The sequence below is a fragment of the Carica papaya genome, chromosome 2 (genome assembly GCF_054855325.1).
Source record: "Carica papaya isolate Zhongbai chromosome 2, ASM5485532v1, whole genome shotgun sequence".
NCBI lineage: Eukaryota > Viridiplantae > Streptophyta > Magnoliopsida > Brassicales > Caricaceae > Carica > Carica papaya.
This window is the reverse complement of record NC_142310.1, coordinates 16,367,251-16,388,499: the sequence shown is the minus strand read 5'-3', so window position 1 is coordinate 16,388,499 and position 21,249 is coordinate 16,367,251. Positions and strand designations below refer to the sequence as shown.

Genomic DNA, 21,249 nt, shown 5'->3' with positions numbered 1-21,249 from the left:
GAATGGATTGGTTAGAAAAATATAAGGCAATTATTAATTGTGAAAATAAAGTTGTAACCTTGCAAACTCTAAAGAAAAAATAAAATTTATTTTATATACTAAAACAGTTGAATAAACAAGAATATGGATATTGATTCTGTTGTGTATTCGATTCCCATTATTTCTAACTTTTCGAGAGTCTTTTCGGTCGAACTACCTGGTCTACCTCCCCCATGAAAGATAAAGTTTTTTATCGACGTGCTTCCTTAAACTCAACTGATCTCAAAACTTGCCTATCGCATGAGTCGTGCAAAGCTCACAGAATTGGAAAACCAGCTTTCTGAGCTTCTTGGCAAGAAGTTTATTCGCCCTAGTCACTCCCCTTGGGGCACTCTAGTATTATTTTTTAAAAAGGACGATTCCCTCAGACTATGCATAAACTACTGAGAGCTCAACCGATTAACAATAAAGAGTAAGTATCCTCTACCTCGTATCGACAATCTTTTCGACTAATTGCAAGAAGCCATAGTCTTCTCCAAGATTGACCTCAGATCAGGGTACTACCAGCTGAGAGTCAAGGAAGAAGATATTTCGAAGACCATTTTTTAGTGTAGATATAACCTGTACAAGTTTAAGGCTATGCCTTTCAGGCTAACTAATGCCCCTGCTGCCTTCATGGATCTCATGAACAGGGTTCTTTGGTATGCACTGGATCAGTACATCATCGTATTCATTGATAACATCCTAGCATACTCTAAGAGTTCAGAGGAACATAAAGTCCATCTGTCTGAAGTGCTGAGGACACTTCGTCGAAATTAGTTATTTGCTAAACTTAGCAAATGCTCCTTTTAGTTGGATTGAGTCTCCTTTCTTGGTCATGTGATTTCAAGTGAAGGAGTTTCTGTAGATCTGGCCAAGGTTAAAACAATGATCAACTAGAACCTGCCCACCAATATAGTTGACGTACGTAGTTTTCTCGACTTGACAGGTTACTACCAATGATTCATCAATGGATTCTCTAAGATTGTTACTCCGATGACCCATCTCACTAGGAGAGACGTACCTTTTGTCTGGGATTGCAAATGTGGTGGAAGCTTTATGGAATTAAAGCATCGTTTTACCTCTACTCTGATGTTGATCCTCCCCAATAACACTAGAAGATTTCAGGTCTACTGCGATGCATCTCATATTTGTTTGGGCTGCATTTTGATGCAGCATTATAGAGTGGTCACTTATAGATCAAGAAAGTTCAAACCCTATGAGTGAAACTACCCTACTCATGACCTGGAGTTGGCGGCAATCATCTTTGCCTTAAAGATATGGCGTCATTAGCTGTTCAGTCAGACCATTGAAATTTTACACTAACAACAAAAGTTTAAAGTATATTTTCTCGCAGAAGGTGTTGAACATGAGACAGAGACGTTAGATGAACCTCTTGAAGGATTACGACTGCAAGATCATCTACCATCCCAGCAGAGGGAATTTAATCACTAATGCATTAAGCAAGAAGGAGTCTGTTGTGTTGGCCCAAACCATGGCCTCCAGTTGGAAGTTAATAGATGCTATGCAGGCACTCCGCCTCAATAACTATGGCAATGGTACCTATCTCGCTCAAACCCAAGCTTTGCCTAATCTTTTCATGAAGATTTGGGAAGCTTAGTCCGGAAACTAGAAAATCACCAAAAATTTGAGTAAGTTCACTTCTAATGAGTTTTTTTTATTTTAGTCTCTCAGATGATGGGTTGTGTAGATTTTAGGATCGTATTTATGCCCCTGTCGCTTTTAGGATGGATGTTCTTAAGGCTGCCCATTCCTTAAAACTGTCCATCCACCCCAGAAGTACCAAGATGTACCGAGACCTGAAGCACCAATACTGGTTGCTGGGAATGAAGAAGGACATTATCGACTACATCTCTTAATGCCTTACTTACCAATGAGTTAAGGCAAAACAACAGAGACCTAATGGTTTGTTATAGGGCCTTACAATTCCAAAATTGAAGTGGGAGCATGTAACCATGTATTTTGTTACTAGTCTATCCAAGACCTATTCTGGTCGTAATGTTATTTAAGTCATCGTTGACAAACTAACCAAAACCACCCATTTCTTGCCCAACAGGAGCACTGACTCCACTAGCAAATTAGCCCGCCTTTATGTCGATAAAATTGTTCAACTCTATAACGTTCCCTCATCCATTGTATCCGATCAAGATCCTCAATTCACCTCCCATTTTTTGGACAACTTTCAAGAAGTGCTTAGGTCTGGATTATACTTCAATATTGCTTATCATTCCCAAACTAATGGTCAATCTGGACGCACTATCTAGACATTAGAAGACATGTTGCGTGCTTGCGTTCTCAACTTTGACGATAACTGGTATGAGTATCTTCCCCTGTGTGAATTTGCTTATAATAACAGTTATCATTCCAACATCGACATGGCTCCATATGAAGCCTTGTATGGTAAGCCCTGCCGTTCTCCCATTTACTGGAGTGAAGTTGGAAACTAGTGTCATTTGGGATCAGACTTCATCCAAGAGACATTGAGAAGGTTGCGATCATTCGTAGGAACTTGGCTACCACCCAGAATCGCCAGAAGAGTTATGTTGATAATTGTAGAAGACCTTTGGAATTCGTTGTTGGAGACCAAGTCTTCCTCAAGATTTTATCCTACAAGGGAAAAATGCGATTCTGGAAAAGAGGGATGTTGAGCCCCGTTATGTGGGACATTTCCAGATCGTGGAGTGTATTGAACCTGTGGCGTATCACCTTACTCTGCCTTGAGAATTTGCAGGTCTACATGATATTTTTCATGTCTCTATGCTCAAAACATACCACTTTGACCCTTCTCATATCATTCCTCATGATTAAACATAGGTACAAGCCGATATGATGTATGAAGAAATCCCTGCAGGAATAAAGTTTTACGCAACAAGTGGATCCCCATAGTGAAGGTGCAATGGCAGCACCACCCTCCAGAAGAGACGACATAGAAGATGGAGAGTGAGATGCGAGAAAAGTTTCCAAACTTATTCGAAAAAAATTTGGGATACCAAATTTTTTAATGTGGGGGAAATGTAACACCGCGCTCACTTCGCGCTAAATTTTTATCTGAAAACTCCTATTTATTCGAGCCTTAAGTCCGTTTGAACTTATTTAAAATTTATCTCATAATTTTATATTGTATTTCATAATTTAATTCATCATTTTAATTTTATTATAATTTCGTTATTTTTATATTATTTTATTATTTTTTATTTAAAATAATTTTTGGGAGAAAAGATGAAAAAAGGTACAAAATCCCGCAGGAAAATGCCAGCAGGAAAGACCCGCCCGTACGGGCATCGCACGCTATGTGTGAGCATCCACGCGCCCGACTTAGGGAGATGCACTGTTACTTTGGGCAGCATGCCATTGGGCACCGTGCGCTATCTTGGATGGTGTGTTGCCGCTGCCTCGGGTGGTGAGCCACCACCAGTTGGAGGATTCTTCCTCTGTTATTTGCGTCGCTATTGCGTCGTGTCACATCACTCATTTTCTGCTCAATTGTCTCTCTCTTCACCACATTTTGCCACTTGGTGCAAATCCAACGGTCCCTATTTTCTATTAATAGGGAACCCTTTGTTCCATTTTTCTCATCACTTCCATCCTCCAAGAGCTTAGAGAGAGAGGGAGTGATCTTGAGAGAAAAGGAGAGGAGAAGAAGAAAAAAAGTATAGGAAAACTTCAAGGTTTTAGTAAAGAATTTAGTATTTCCTTAAATATTTTAAAGAGCATTTGTAGAAATCAAAATTATGAAGTTTGAGATTATGATTTCCATAATTTATGTTTAATTGTTCAAATGAAGTGAATTTTTACTTGATTAAGCATGTTATAAGATTTTATAGGCACTTGATGATTTGTATGTGATCTAAATGACATGATTTTGGTGATAATTTTCCAAAATATGAAAAGGGAAATGGGTCTGAAATGCTATAAAAAATATATATCTGTATTGACATATATAATGCATCAAGTGTCTCGTTAGGTTTTTTAATCTCTGAGCAATTTCTGTTTCCCCCTCCCCCCTCTGGTCTGGAAAGACGTGAGAGAACTACTCTCTGTGGATGACGGTGTACCCTCTGACGACAGTGGTGATACGAATATCTGTTAGGGGTCACCTTTGACTAAGTACTATCGTGATTATAGAATATCTGATAGGACCACTGTGGTTGGTACAACCGTAATCATAGATCGTACCATTGTTTGACAAGCCAAAAATATACAGTGAGAAAATTGCCATTATATATCTAATCTTGTCATTCCACATGGGTAGTTTGAAAATATGAGCATTTCATTATTTGTTTAATTTTCTTTATTGTTAAATATGATTTTGATTTTATTGTTGTGACTATGATTTGATGGATCTGATGTTTTTTTTAATACATAAAATTATTTTCATAAAGTAAGAAAAGACCCTAACATGACTTAATGGTAAGTATTAATGACATAATTATTCACTTTTAAAATCTTACGATATTATTTAAATATTATTTTTCTTACTGAGTATATGGAACTTACATTTTCTGTGTTCCCCCCCAGATGAGGAAGATAGTGAGGAACCAATCACCGACTTATCCTTTAAAGTTTATGAGAATCCCGTGGATCCACAAACCTTGAGTGCATGACTTGTTCCGCACTTTGATGAGTCCAATCGCATTGTGAAAGAAGTGGCCCATTTGTGTTTTGATATTTTGTATTTTATTACCATTTCTGGCATCAGTTATATATATATATATGTGTGTCATAGGAACTTATATATTTTTGTAAGGGATTTGTAATAACTTACTTTGCTACATACAATTTTATTCATGCACTCGTAATCTATTTCTATATATGGCACCCTTATGCCTTAATTTGCATTGGAGATGTCACAGGTCAAGCCTTGGCCCAAGACAAAGATGGATTAAGGTCTCCATGCCATAAAGACTCGTAACACAAATAAATTGCACCAAAGAAGGTTGAGTCGAGTCAATTCGCACTTTTGGAAAAGGTTCGACACATAATGTAGGACGGTATGAGGAGGATCAAATCAACTCCTATAACGTACACAACGTATATAATATCAAAACTTAACCACCTAAAAAACCACTCTCTCTACTTGAATCTATAACACGTAATAGGCATGCATAAACAAGAACTAGGGAATTAAAAATAAGGAAAGGAAAAATGGTACAGACTTAACAATAAGTTGATCCCTACTTTTTGGCTCAACAAAGCTTCTGAAGACTCTTGCTTCTTGAAGAACTTAAGAAGCAAAATTAACAAAATGCTAATGGAAGAAAAAAAACCTTTGTTTTCGTTTTATTCTCAACTAAAATTGCAATGTGTTTACAACCTATGGACAAAGGCCTTTATATAGGTTTTCCTGGGATAGTTCTAAGTGGTTACAAACACCTGAAAAATTAATAAAATCATATTCTATCCCAATCTAGAATTCAAATTAAATAATTAAATAACCTAAGGGATAGAATTTACATTAAAAAATTATTAAAATAAGGTTGAAATTATCCCATGTGTTTTCTATGTAAAACATATGGTGTAGTTAATTAAAACATGTGGAAAATATAGAGGTGGGGTCCAAGATGAACTCAAGGAAAGGGAAAATTGGTCGGGTCACGAGTTGGGTGGAGCATGCGGGTTGGGCCAGGCGAATCATGCAGTTGTATGAAAATGAGCCCGCAGGTTGGGCCTGTGCATTGTGTGCGGGCCTGCTGGTCGTGTAACTAGCCTAGTTGCAAGCTGGGCGCGCGTATGGCTGGATGGGCCTATGCACATGCGACTTGTCCGGTGTGTGCTGCTTGCAAACCTTATACATGGTCGCTTTTGCACGCGAGCTGTGTGTGTGCGCACACCACCCATGCACTCGTGAGTGCATGGAGCGTGCAAATTAGCTCGCACGCTCGACGTGTGTGCGGGCGGGCTTCTCCATTCATGGGCAATTTTGCACACATGTCGTGGAGCCTTCTTGCAACCTGTCATCTTGCAAGGAATATAGTCGCCTCGGTCTATGCATCATAAGCTCTCAGAATACGAATAAATATGGCGACCCTGTATCTTAAACATGCATTGCTACACATGTGTACCCCATGGGTACCTATACTGAGACAACTTTCGGGCCTTCCTTTTGGGTAGGGATTTTTTACTAGAGTCGTTCCTTAACAGTGAGTATAACACCCCGCCCATCATTGTGCTTAAATGATTTGGAAACCCTATTGATTCAGGCCTTTGGCCACGTTAAACTTAATTAATTTACTCTGCTTAATATTTATCGTAATTCGTAATTTTTGTTGATTTTTATTTATTTTGCCTTTATTTAATTTTACTTAATTTTAAATAATTTTATTTAATTAATTTTATTATTATTTAATTTTAACTCATTCAATTAATTATAAAAAAATTGAAAGAAATCGAAAAAATAGCGAATCGGGAAGAAATTAGAAACTCGCGCGCATGTGCGTACAATAGCTATGGTTGTGCACACAACGCGCACGTCCCATCCACATGCGTGAACGACGCGGGGTCAGGACCTATGCACGTCCTATCGTGCGCAGGCGGCTGTCCGCGCGTCACTTCGTGTGCGGACAAGCGCCGCACCCTGTGAGCGTGTCGTCCACGCAGCAGGCCTCCACATATAAGCCCTGTGTGCTAGGGGCCTTTGTGCCTGCAGGTTATCCTGCAGTGCGTCAACTGGGGCACTGCCACCTTGGGCAATGCGCCACTACTGACTGAGGTGGTGTGCTGCCACCACCGGTGTAGGAAGCCCTCCTCCCTCGTTTTTTGTGCTGAGAATATTTTTCTCCTCTCTCTTCACCAAATTTTGCCACTTAGCACGAATTTGATTATTTCAAAACTCTATAAATTTCATTCCCCTTCCCTTCCTCTCCACACTTCCATTATTCCATTTTTCAAGATTTAGAGAGAGAGATATATAATAGTCTAGTAAGATAAGAAGAGAAAGAAAGGAGAGCGATGAAGGAGAAAATATCAAGGTTTCGATAAGGAATCTACTATTTCTTTTAACTTCCTAAGGAGTATTTTTAGATAAGCTAATTTAATATGATTGTGATTTTACCTGTTTTGTAAGTCTCTGTGTTCAGATGAGTCGAATTGTTTTTGTTTTCAAGCATGTTATGTGAATTGCAGGCACTTGATAAATTTGCATGTAATAAATATAATATGTAATCAGTAAAATTAAAAAGTATAAAAGAAAAAAAAAAGAGAAAAGTGGAATGAAGCCTGTATGGTCTGAAGTGTATCTGTATTGTAATGCATATTGCATCAAGTGTGTCGTTAAGCTTTTTATCTCTGAGGGGTATCTGTTCCCCTTACCCTTTGGGGTATTTGTTTCTCCTTCCCCTATCTGGTTTGGAAAGACGTAAGATGACCACTCTTAGTGGATGACGGCGCATCCTCTGACGAGAGTGGTATCGCACTATCTGTAGGGGTCAGCTATGACAAAGTAATGTCGTGACTATAGATATCTATTAGGGCCACTATGGCTGATACGATCATGGTCATAAATCGTACCATGGTTCAACCAGCTGAAAATGGGCCTGAGCAAATTGTCATATCTGTATCTGATCTAGTCATTCCACTTGGGTAGTTGAAAATCTATATCTACCCTCAGAGATGAAAGTTGTAATTACTTCGCAAAGCATGACACAAAAATATGAGCATTTTATGATTTATTTGGTTTTTTCAATTATCTAAAATGATCTATGTTTGGTTGTCTGTATTAATGTACTGTTTTTCTAACAAATAAATGGTTTCTCATAATGTGAGATAGCTAAACAAGGAGGTTAAATAGTAAGCTCTTAAGTCAAAATAATTAACTTTTGAAATCTTACGGTGTTAATTTAATACTGTTTTCCTTACTGAGCATATGGAACTCACTCTTTCCATGCCCCCCTCCCCCCTAGATGAGGAAGAAAGTGAGGAACCATAGGTTGACCTATCCTTAGAAGTCTATAAGGATCCTGTGGATCCACAAGTCTGAGTGCATGACTGTTCCTGTACTCTGATGAGTCCAATAACATAGTGAAAGAAGTGGCCCTTATGTTTTGTTTTGTATTTTGCAGCCATTTCTTGCCTTAGTATATATATGTATTGGAACTCATATATATTTGTAAGGGATTTGTAATAATTTTGTTCCGCTGAATAAATTTTATCATGCACTCGTTATTCTAAATCTGTATCTAACATCCATTTGCTTTAATTAGCGCTTGGAATGTCACAGTGAGTCCCGTTACTCTTTGGTTTACGGCACATTCTGGTATTGTTTCTTCTTATGCTATATTTTCTATTTGGTGGATTCGGCCTCCCTGTTTGATACTTGATCAGGAATAGGTGGACTTGAGTATTGTTGCTTCGCAAATGCTTCCTTTCATTGCCCAAAAGATCATTAGCACTAGTCCTCTTCTTGCCTTCCACCGGTTTAGGCATATCTTTGGCTGCTACTGCCTCAGCACACGATTGGAAAAGGGCCCTTGTGTGGAAGATAGAGCCCCCATATGTGACCGCCCAACGCATATGGGAAAGCCAGGTCACGTGTGGAAGTAATATGTTGCACGCACACTTGTATGGGCCACGCAATCTGCACGCACTCAGCATGCGCCAAGAAGTTACGCATGCATGGACAGAATCACAAACACGTAAGGAAGCCGTGTTGTGATATTCCAAATGTTAATTAATGTATAAAGGTGCTAGATACAGAAATAGATTACGAGTGCATGATAAAATTGTATAAGGAGTAAATTCTTACAAATCTTTTACAAAAATATATGAGTTCTAATTACACATATACATAATTGAGACCAGAAGTGGCAAAATACAAAATATCAAAATACTAAGAGTACAACACTTTTATCATTATGCGATTAGACTCATCAAAGTGTGAGACAAGTCATACACTCAAGGGTTGTGGATCCACGTGATTTTCATAAAAGATCAGTGGTCGGTTCCTCACTATCTTCCTCATTGGAGGGGCATGGAAAGAATGAATTCCCTATACTCAATAAGAAGAATAGTATTTAAATAACATCATAAGATTTTAAAGGTGAATAATTATATCATAAATACTTATCATCAGGTCACGTTAGGGTCCTATCTTAGTTTATGAAAACAGTTTTATTTACTAAAGGAAACATCATGTCATAGTCACAACAATCAAAATCAAACATCATATTTGACAATAAAGAAAATCAAATAAATCATGAAATGCTAGATTTTTGTGTCATGCTTTGCGAAGTCGTTTTGAATTTCATCTCTAAGGGTAGATACGAATTTTTGACTACCCATATAGAATGACCAAATTAGATACAGATAATGGCAATTTGCTCAGGCACATTTTTGACTTGCCAAAGTATGGTATGATATATGACCACGGCCGTACCAACCACTGTGGTCCTATCATATAGTCTATAACCACAACAGTACTTAGCTAAAGGTGACCCCTAACAGATATTCGCATCATCGCTCTCATCAGAGGATATGCCGTCATCCACAGTGAACGGTTCTCTCACGTCTTTCCAAACCAGATGGGAGAGGAGAAAATAGAAACCCCTTAAAGATAAAAAGTCTAATGAGACACTTGATGCATTATTCATGTCAATACAAATACATATATTTCTCAGACCATTCAGGCTCATTCCCCTTCTCTTTCTTTCTTTTCTTTTCTTTTTTATATTTTTTAGGCAAATATCACCAGATTCACTTTATTTAATTTACATACAAATCATCAAATGTCAATAAAAGCACATAGCATGCTTGAAATCGAGAACTTTTCACTTTATTATAACTACTAAAAATGGAACATGCAAAACATCAAAACATAGATTCATAAATTTAATTTTTTAGAAATATTCCTTAAGATGTTTAAAGAAATACTAAATTCCTTATCAAAACCTCAAAGTTTTCCTACACCATTCTTCTTCTTTTTTCCTTCTCTCTCTAGATCATTCCCTCTCTCTAAACTCTTGGAAGATAAAAGAATGGAACTAAAATGATGAGGAAATGGAAGAAAGGGTCCCTATTTATAAAAAATGGGGATCGTCAGATTTGCGCCAAGTAATTTTGGTGACAGCATGAAAAACAAAAAAAAATCTCCACCAGCAGTAGCACACTGCCCAAGGCAGTGCATGACGCCTAAGGGGGTAGCGACACACAACCCGAGGTGGTAGTGTACCTCATAAGGCCGACCGCGCGCACAGGGTTCTACGCATAGGCCAATCCTCACAGGCTTACTGTATGGACGACATGCTCATAGTGCGGCTTGGCCCTGTCCACATGCGATGTGATGTGTGTGCGGACTGGCCTGCCTGCATGTGACAAGATGCACCTGCAGGACTGTCCTCGCGCCCTGCGTGGATGGGATGTGTCCATAGTGTGCTTGTCCTGTGTCAGTTGCGTGCACACGCACGCACTTAGCACGCGGTGCCCATATGGGTGAACTCCTGTGGGATTTTTTCCCCTTTTTCCCGTTTTCTCCTAAAAATTATTTTCTTAAAAAATAAAATAAAATAAAATAAAAATAATAATAACAGATAAAATTAAAAATAAAATTAAAATTATGAAATCAGAATAAATTTAAAATTACGAATTTAAATCATAAATTACAATATAAAACTACGAAATAAATTTAAATGAGTTCGGTGGCCTTAAGGCCTGAATAAATAGGGGTTTTCCAAATACAAATTTAACATGGTGGTGAGCAGGGTGTTATATTTTCCCCACCTTAAAAAATTTGGTCCCTCAAATTTGTTTCAAATAAGTCTGGGAACTTCTCTCTCATTTCACTCTCTAACTCCCAGGTTGTCTCTTCTGGAGTATGGTGCTGTCTTTGCACCTTCACCATGGAATCGTCTTGTTGCGTAAAACTTTATCGATCCAACCAAGAATTTCCATGGGGAGTTCCTCATAAGTCATATTGGTTTTTACCTGTGCCTCATCGTGAGGAATGATATGAGAAGGATCAGGGTGGTACCTTTTAAGCATGGAGACATGAAAAACATCATGTAGACCTACAAACTCTTGAGGTAGAGTAAGGCGGTACGCCATAGGTCCAATACTCTTCATGATCCGAAAAGGTCCCACATAACGAGGACTCAATTTTTTCTCTTCCCAAACTATATTTTTCCCCTGTAGGAAAAAATCACAAGGAAAACTTGGTCTCTAACGGTGAATTCCAAGGGTCTTCTATGATTATTAGAATAACTCTTTTGGTGATTCTGGGCAGTAGTCAAGTTCCTACGGATGATCTCAACCTTCTCAATAATTTATGGATGAAATCTGGTTCTAAATGACGCTGGTTTTCGACTTTGCTCTAGTAAGTGGGAGAACGGAAGGGCCTACTGTATAGGGCTTCATGTGGAGCCATATCGGTGTTGGAATGATAACTGTATTATAAGTAAATTCACACAGGGGAAGATATTCATACCAATTATCGCCAAAATCAAGGACGCAAGTGCACAACATGTCTTCCAATGTTTGGATAGTGTATTCAGATTGGCCATCAATTTGGAGATGATAAGCAGTACTGAAGTACAATCCAGATCCAAGTACTTCTTGAAAGTTGTTCTAAAAGTGGGAGGTGAATCAAGGGGCTTGATCGGATACAATGGATGAGGGAACATCATGGAGACGAACAATCTCATTGACATAGGGGCAGACAAATTTGCTAGTGGAGTCAGTGGTTCTGATGGGCAAGAAGTGAGGGGTCTTGGTTAGTCTGTCAACAATGACCCAAATAGCATTACGACCAGAATAGGTCCTGGGTAGTCTGGTGATAAAATCCATGGATACATGCTCCCATTTTCATTCTAGAATTGGGAGGCCCTATAACAAACTGCCGGATTTTTGGTGTTCTGCTTGACTCACTGGCAAGTAAGGCATTGGAAGATGTAGTCGACAATGTCCTTCTTCATTTATGGCCACCAATATTGATGTTTCAATTCCCAGTACATCTTGGTACTCCCGAGATGGATGGACAGTTTGGAATAATGGGCAGCCTTGAGAACATCGGTCTTGACAGTGATAGGGACCCAAATCCGGTCCCAAAATCTACACAACCCATCATCTGAGAGTTTAAAATAAGGAAAATTGTTAGAAGAGAACTGACTCACATTTTTGGTGATTTATTGGTCTGTGGACTGAGCTTCCAAGATCTTCAGAAAAAGATAAGGTAAAGCTCAGATCTGAGCGAGATAGGTACCATTGCCATAGTAGCTGAGGCGGAGTGTCTACATAGTATCTACTAACTTCTAACTGGAGGCCATGGTTTCTGCTAACACTGCATACTCGTTTCGGCTCAGTGCATCAGCGACTACATTTATTATACCAGGGTGGTAAATGATCTTGCAGTTGTAGTCCTCTAGGAGGTCCATCCAGTGTCTCTATCTCATGTTCAACTCCCTCTGTGAGAATATGTACTTTAAACTTTTGTGATCAGTGTAAATTTCAAATGTTTGACCAAACAGGTAATGACACCATATCTTCAAGGCAAAGATGATGGACACTAACTCTAGGTTGTGAGTAAGATAGCTTAGCCCATAGAGTTTCAACTGTTTGGATCCATAAGCAAACACTCTATAATGCTACATCAAAACACATCCCAAGCTAATATGAGATGCATCGTAGTAGACCTGAAATCTTCTAGTGTTATCGGGGAAGATCAACGCTGGAGCAAAGGTAAGACGATGCTTTAATTCTGTAAAGCTTTCACCACATTTGTAATCCCAGATAAAAGGTACGCCCTTTCGAGTGAGTTGAGTAAACGGAGCAGCAATCTTAAAAAATCTATCGATGAATCACCAGTAATAGCCTGCCAAGCTAAGAAAACTACGTACCTCTACTGCATTGGTTGGTGGGTTCTAGTTGACCACCATTTCAACCTTGGCTGGATCTACAAAAACTCTTTCACTTAAAATCACATGACCAAGAAAGGAAACTCGATCTAATAAAAATGAGCATTTGCTAAGTTTAGCAAACAGCTAGTTCCGATGAAGTGTCCCCAGCACTTTAAATAAGTGGACTGCACGTTCCTCTGGGCTCTTGGAGTACACTAGAATGTTAATAATGAATACGATGATGTACTGACCCAGTACATGCCAGAAAACCCTGTTCATGATATCCATAAAGGCAGCAGGGGCATTAGTTAACCCGAACAACATCACTTTGAACTCGTACAGGCCATATCTACATTGAAAAGTGGTCTTCAGAATATTTTCTTCTTTGAATCTCAGTTGGTAGTATCCCGATCTAAGGTCGACCGTGGAGAAGACAATGGCTCTTTGCAATTGGTCTAAAAGGTTATCGATTTAAGGTAGGGAATACTTGCTCTTTATTTTTACTCGGTTGAGTTCTCGGTAATGTACGCATAGTTTGAGGGAGCCATCTTTCTTTTCAATAAATAACAATGGATCACCCCAAGGGGAGTGATTGGGTTACTTCATTTGAAAAATTAAACATAAATTATGCAAATCATAATCTAAAACTTCATAATTTTGATTTATAGAAATGCTCTTTAAGATGTTTAAAGAAATATTAAATTCCATACCAAAACCTTGGAGCTTTCCTACACTTTTTTTCTTCTTCTCCTTTTTTTCTTTCTCTAGATCACTCCCTTTCTCTCTAAGCTCTTGGAGGATGGAAAAATGAAATGGAAGTGATGAGAAAAATGGAAGAAAGGGGTCACTATTTATAGCAAATGAGGACTGTTGGATTTGCACTAAGTGGCAAAATCTAGTGAAGAGAGAGAAAATTAAGTGAAAAATTAGTGATGTGATGCAACATGACAACAATGTAAAAAAGTAAAGGAAGAATCCTCCAATCAGTTGTGACTCACCACCCAAGGCGACGGCGGCACACCACATAAAGCAATGCACGATGCCCAAGGGGTGATAGCACACTTCTCGAGGCAGCAGTGTGCTTCCCCAAGCTGGTCGCGTGCTACAGGCCTAGCATGCAGACTCCGGCCTATCCTACTGTGCGCAAGGCTAGCCTCCACTCGCATATGCCATTATGCGCAGCCTTTCCACGCAGACCTACTGTGCGGACGGCGCGCGCACAGGGCATTCGACACTTGGCCCTGTCTGTGTGTGATGTGACATTCGTGAACTGGCCTATCTGCGTGTGATGGTGTGCGGGCACACATTGTGCTCACGCCCCGCATAGACGGGACGTGCGCACAGTGTGCACGTCCTAGTTGGCCGTGCACGCACAACATGCGATTCCCGCATGGGCGGTTCTTTCCCGCAGGTGTTTCCCCCCCAAGATTCTACCCCTTTTTCCATCTTTTCTGCTAAAAGTTATTTTAAATAAAAAATAACAAATAATAAAATAATATAAAAATAAAGAAATTAGAATAAAATTAAAATCACAAATTAAATTATGAAATATAATATAAAATTTCGAGATAAATTTAAATAAGTTCAAGTAGCCTTAAGGCCAGAATAAATTAGGGTTTCTCGATATAAATTTAACGTGAAGGTGAGCGAGATGTTACAGACGTCGTGTAAAGGACTACTAGAAGCCCATGTAGTATATAGGGCTTGTAAGGTGAAGGCTTTGGATAAATAGTTGACCGTAGACTTTATAATCTTATATTTTTCTAGTTTTAATGTAATTTTGGGTATGGATTGGCTGGAAGGTCACCATGAGATTATTGATTGTTATGATAAAACTATAACCCTCCATCCCTCCGAAAAGAGGATTCAAATCATGCAAGCCTCAAAGATAAGTCTCATGGCCAAGCCTTGCAGCCAAGCCTCCAGGACAAGCCTCGCGGAGAAGCTCTACGGGAATGCCACATGGGCATTTGCATGCCTTGTGGGCAAATCCTCCACCTGCACGATAGGACCTGCATGTACATAGGCAATCCCTATCCATTCTCCACTGACCTGCTACTATTCAGATAGACCCCATCTACCTCCACTATAGCACATTGCCACTTGACGTTCACTAGCCATGCTCAGTCAGCCACTTAGTCGATTAATAATTGCTTCCTCTTGCATGTGATTCGACATATCACATTGCCTCGATGACACCTATTTAAAGCTCCTATTCTCTGCATTCTTCTATTTTTCCTCCATCACACAAAGAGAAGAAGAATTCTAGAGAGAGAGGGAGAAAGAACCTAAGAGTGTGAGAAAAGCCTTGAGCTGCAGCCATCTCCTCCACCATAGCAAGCTTGTCACCTAGATCGCTCTTCCATCACCGAATGGTAAGTCTTGACCTTGCCTTGTTACTCTTTTCTTTGGATACCAATGCACCTTACAGTTTCCTCTTTTCAAAATCAAATGTAGACCAATTCTGCATTTCCCACCTGTTACTATAACCGTATTCTTCGTCAAACTTAAGATCCTTTCCATTGCTTTTTGGAATCTAAACCACAATCGATCTTCGGTAAGGATGGGAGCAATGTTTCTATGATGTTAATGAGTTTTACACATTGTTTAAAATGATTAAAATGCTAAGAAATTTACATGCATGAACTACCTGTGTTTAAAGTTATTTAATCAAATATTTGTTTGGTACTTTTGCCTTGATTCGGTTTAGAAAGTTAAGTGTGATATTTATTCATGTTTAGGGAGTTTTTGGAGGGATAAAATGAGTATGAATGATCAGAAACAGGTGAGAAAGGGCATTGATGTGCCGTGACAAGTCACAAGCACAAGCATGGGGGCATGTCAGTCGTGCAAGGGACATTGTCTGGGCACACATATCTGCTGAGACACGGCTCTAGGAATGCAGTACGAAGCACAACAGAATTATATGACTATTTATTAATATCCTCTGTTCAAAGTACTGGTAGTAAAAATAATAGCAAAATGTACAAAAACTAAATATAGCCAAAGGCTTCACATGCTCACAATCACCACAAGTCAATTATTTTAAATTAAGCATCCTTATATGACGCCAAGGTTGGCTTAAAAATTCTTTGTAAATAGGGTCACCATTGGTGTCCCAAATGAGTGCAAGATAATCATAAGAAATACATTTCTTATTAAATTCTATAATGACCTATATTATGGCTTCTCCTCTTTTAGGGTGAATTATATATTTCATTGATTTCTTTTCACTTTTTTTCTGGATTTCACACATCCCACATTTTCATTTAACAGTAAGTGAGGTAATGTAGAGTTTGATTGTATTTTTCTATCGTTACTTTTGTGAGTTCTCCCTAGCTTTTGAATTGATGTCCTTATGTATTTTATTTAGGAAATGGAAGTTGCTTCATGAAGGCTTGATATTTCTTTGAATCTCTAATCACTGTAATCACATATGCATAATACATGCGAAAAGATCTAGTGAAATCTATTAAATGCACAAGTGAAAAGATTGAAAACATGTAAATTAACGAGATATAACTTTCGATCTTTTAAATCCTTCACCATTTTCATACTCGATGAGCTTTCTTTTCCTACACTACTAATTTTCATCACTTTTTGGAAATTCTACATTCTTGTTCATCATCTTCTCGTTTTGAACTAGCTATTCTTCAAAGTATTATGATCTTCGAACAGTAATTTCAAATCCAGTATCATAATTTTCCTTTCCTTTCCTTTTCGACATGAAGCTTCATAAAGTTGATATCCCCATTAGATTACAGTTTGCAGGCTTCATTTTCTAATTAGACTAATTGCGAAGTGTAGTGCAAGACACTACCTATGAGAAGAATATGTAAGATGGTAATATGTTTAATGAACCTATGGTTATACTTAAATGTACTACATAAAATTTAAAACTAATAGGATTTCTTGACGTTTATATGTTTGAAAAATTCATTAATTCCAAATATGAAATTGAGTATTTAATTTTTTTCTTTGTTTTATATTGTTAAATTTAACTTAATTGTAACTTATAACAAACGAACATACAAGAAAAATATTGTACATAAAAATTAACAAATATAGAGATATATATTCTCAACTTTATTCCTTTCACACACAAATAATATTCATATTTTTTTATTAGTGATCAAATGTATATTAATACTCTTTATAATTAATGGCCAGGTTCAATGTTCACATATAGTACTTTCAAGATTTTTATAAAAAAAAGTAATTTTCATTAATGAACATCATGTAAAAAATTCGCTATTAACTTAATAATGGGAATCATAAAGAATACATCAATAAATAGAAAAAGGAATGGTCCATTAATATTGCGACCTATATAAAGCCACTATATTCTCCAATCAATAGAGGCATTGAGAAAAGCGATATGCGGCAGCTTCCTTTTCACCGCTAGTTTTTGAGATTTTACAGAGAAAATAAATTACATCATAATAATTTTGCAAAAACAATGACATGTAGAAGCATATATTTTGTGGATTTAGCAGTGATTTTTTTAGCTCATCGTTAAAAGTTCTGTGATGAGTTTTTGTTTAATTTGTAGTGGTGTTTTTAAAACTACTACTACAAATATAACATATTACTTTTAATTATATTCTCAAATCTTTTATTTTTTCCTAAATCTAAATATAATATTAACTATTTAATTATACATTCTTTATATACTCAAATTCAAACTTTTTGAAACAAAGAATATATTTATTTATATTTATATATGTAGTTTGTTAGTAAAATCAAGAAAAAAACAAAAAAATACTAATATGATTTCATATAATTTAATTGTTACATCCCAAAAAAATGATTTTTGTGGCATATTAGTTGTCCTAGTTTTTCAAATGATTACAAGGTCTTTGCTGTAGTTTTTATGACATTCCAAATGCTAATTAAGGCAAAAAGGTGTCAGATACAGAATCAGAATAATGAGTACATAATAAAATTTATGCAATGGAACAAATTAATACAAATCCCTTAAAAATATATATGAGTTCCAATTATATACATATGATTGAGGCCAAAAGTAGCTACAAAATATAAGGTCAAAATACAAAAGAAGACCACTTCTTTCACTATGCTATTGGACTCATCAGAGTGCGGGAACAATCATACACTCAAGTTGTGGATCCGTGGGATCCTCATAAACTTTAATGGGTAGGTCAACTTGCGGTTCGTCATTTTCTTTCTCATCTGGGGGGAGGAGCATAGAAAGGATGAGTTCTATATTCTTAATAAGGAAAACATAATTTAAATAACATCGTAAGGGTTTAAAAGTGAATTATTCTAACATAAATACTTACCATTTAACTACTTCGTAGACCTACATTACATTATGAAAACAATTTATTTATTAGAAAAATAGTACGTTAATATAATCAAACAAACATATATCATGCCAGATAATAGAAAAAATCAAATAAATTATGAAATGCTGAAATTTTCGTGTCATGCTTCGCGAAATCATTACGACTTCTATCTCTGAAGGCAAATACAGATTTCTAACTACCCATGTGGAATGAAAAGATTATATACAGATAACAGCAATTTGCTCAGGCATAATTTTAGTTGGCCAAACCATAGTACAATCTATGACCACGGCTGTACCAACCATAGTGGTCCTATCAAATATCTACAGTCATAACAGTACTTAGCTAAAGATGACTCCTAATAGATATTTGTGTCACCACTCTCATCAGAGGGTACACTGTCATCCACAAAGAGCGGTTCTCTTATGTCTTTTCAAACCAGATCGAGAGGGAGAAATAGATACCCCGAATGGGGTTAGGGAATTGATACTCCTCAAAGATAAAAAACCTAACGAGACACTTAGCGCATTATGCATGTCAATACAAATACATACTTCAAGCCATTCATGTTTCATTACACTTTTTTTTTTCTTTTTTCAGGTAAATATACCGACTTCATATTATTTTTATTACATGGGAATCAAAAAGTGTCTATAAATCACATGGCATGCTTGAAAATAAGAATAATTTAGCTTATTAGACCTACAAACACAAAAGCATACAAACCAGGCAAAATCACGATTATTATATTAAATGAATTTTCTTTTATCTAAAAATACTCCTCAAGACATTGAAAGAAATATTAAATTCCTTACCAAAATCTTGATATTTTCTCCTTCACCATTCTTTTTTTCTTTCCCTTCTCTCCCTAGATCACTCTATCTCTCTCTTTCTCTCTCTCTAATTCTTGAAAAATGGAAGAATGCAAGTGTGGGGAAGAATGGGAAGGGAAGGCCTATTTATAGAAAATAAGAATTGTCAAATTTGTGCCAAGTGGCAAAATCTAGTGAAGAGAGAGAGTAAAAAGATGCTTGACATAAAAAACAAGGGAGGAAGGCCTCCTCCACCGGCGGATGCGCCGCCCGAGGTGATGGTGACGCATTGCCTAAGGCGGTAGTGGCTTGCCCAAAGTGCTTTAGGCTAGCCTACAGGTGCACAGACCTCCTACTGCTGACGCAGGGGCTAGCCTACGTTCGTTAGGCATTAGGCGCGCAGGCTTACGGTGCGTAAGCCCCAGGTGCACAGGAGCCTATCCGTGCAGGCTTGCTGCACGGATGGCGCGCGCGCAGTGTGCAGTACCTGTCAATACGCGAGATGATGGGCAGACAGCCTGCCTGCGTCCAACAGGACGCGCGAAGGGTCTGACCCCGCGCCGCCCTTGTGGATGGGACATCCACATTGTGCGCAGGCATCCCGGGCGGGCAGCTCCAATTCCTTATGGGATTTTTCTGCAGGATTTTTTTTGCTTCTCCCATTTTTTTCAAAGTTTTATTTTTTTCATTTTTTATACTAAAATAAAATAAATAAAATTAATGCAATTAAATTATAATTAATAGGGTTTTCTAAATTAATTAAGCACAACAATGGATGGAGTGTTACATTGCCCCCACCTTTAAAAAATTTGGTCCCCAAATTTGTCTCGAATAGGTCCGGATACTTCTCCCTCATCTCGCTTTCTAACTCCCACATTGCTTCTTGCGGGGTATGATACTGTCATTGCACCTTCACCATGAGAATTGTCTTGTTGTGCAAGACCTTATTGGTCCACCCAAGAATCTCCACGGGAACCTCCTCATAAATCATGTTGGCTTGTACCTGCACTTCATCGCGAGGAATAATATAAGAAAGGTCTGGGTGGTACCTCTTTTGCATTAAGACGTGAAAGATGTCATGTAGACCCATAAACTCTCGGGATAGAGTGAGGCGGTATGCCACAGGTTCAATGCACTTGACGATTCAAAATGGTCCCACATAATGAGGGCTTAACTTCCCTATTTTCCTGAATCACATCTTTTCCTTGTAGGGAAAAATCATGAGAAAAACTTGATCTTCCATGATGAATTTCAAAGGTCACCTACGATTGTCGGTCTAACTCTTCTACTGGCTCTGGGTAGTAGCCAAGTTCTTGCGAATGATTGCAACCTTCTCAATGGTCTCCTAAATGAAGTATGGTCCCAAATGGCATTGGTTTTCGACTTCAATCGAACAAGAGGGAGAACGACAAGACCTTTCATATAATGCTTCATACAGAGCCATGTCGATATTGGAATGATAACTGTTATTATAAGTAAATTCATATGAGGGAAGATACTCATACCAGTTATTGCCAAAGTCAAGGATGCAAGCACACAACATGTCTTCCAACGTCTGAACCGTACATTCTGACTGACCATCCTTTTGGGGATGATAAGTGGTGCTGAAGTACAATCCAAACCCAGAGCTTCCTAGAAGCTGTCCTAGAAGTGGGACGTAAATCAAGGGTCATGGTCGAACACAATGGATGAGGGAACACCACGAAGTCGAACAATCTCATCAACATATAGGTGAGCTAATTTATTGGTGGAGTCAATGGTTCTAATGGGTAGAAAATAGGCGGTCTTGGTCATTCTGTCAATAATGAAATAGATAGTATTTCAACCAGAACAAGTCCTGGGCAATCATGTGACAAAATCCATAGTTAAAAGCTCGCATTTTCATTCAGGAATCAGAAGACCTTATAACAAACCACCGGGTCTCTGATGTTCTACCCTAATCTTCTAACAAGTAAGGCATCGAAAGATGCAGTTAACTATATCATTCTTCATTCCCGGCCACCAGTATTGACACTTCAAATCCTGGTACATCTTAGTACTCTCGGGATGGACGGATAGCTTGGAAGCATGAGCAGTCTTAAAAGTATCCGCCCTTACAGTAAAGGGGACCAAAATTTGGTTCCAAAATCTAAACAGTCCATCATCTAAAATTCTGAAATTAGGAGATTGGTTAGAAATGAAGTTACCTAAATTCTTGGTGAGTTCCGAGTCCATGGACTGAGCGTCCTAGATTTTCATTAAGAGATATAGCAGGGTTCGGATCTGAGC

The 21,249-nt window shown here is 38.0% G+C and overlaps 1 long non-coding RNA gene across 1 annotated transcript; it reads left to right on the top strand.

The window, feature by feature from the left end:
- Positions 1–14,707: 14,707 nt before the first annotated feature.
- On the top strand, positions 14,708–15,886 carry LOC148268811 (uncharacterized). Its single transcript, XR_015816724.1, has 2 exons — positions 14,708–15,235; positions 15,602–15,886. It is a non-coding gene; the product is annotated as an uncharacterized LOC148268811 (long non-coding RNA).
- Positions 15,887–21,249: the final 5,363 nt, after the last annotated feature.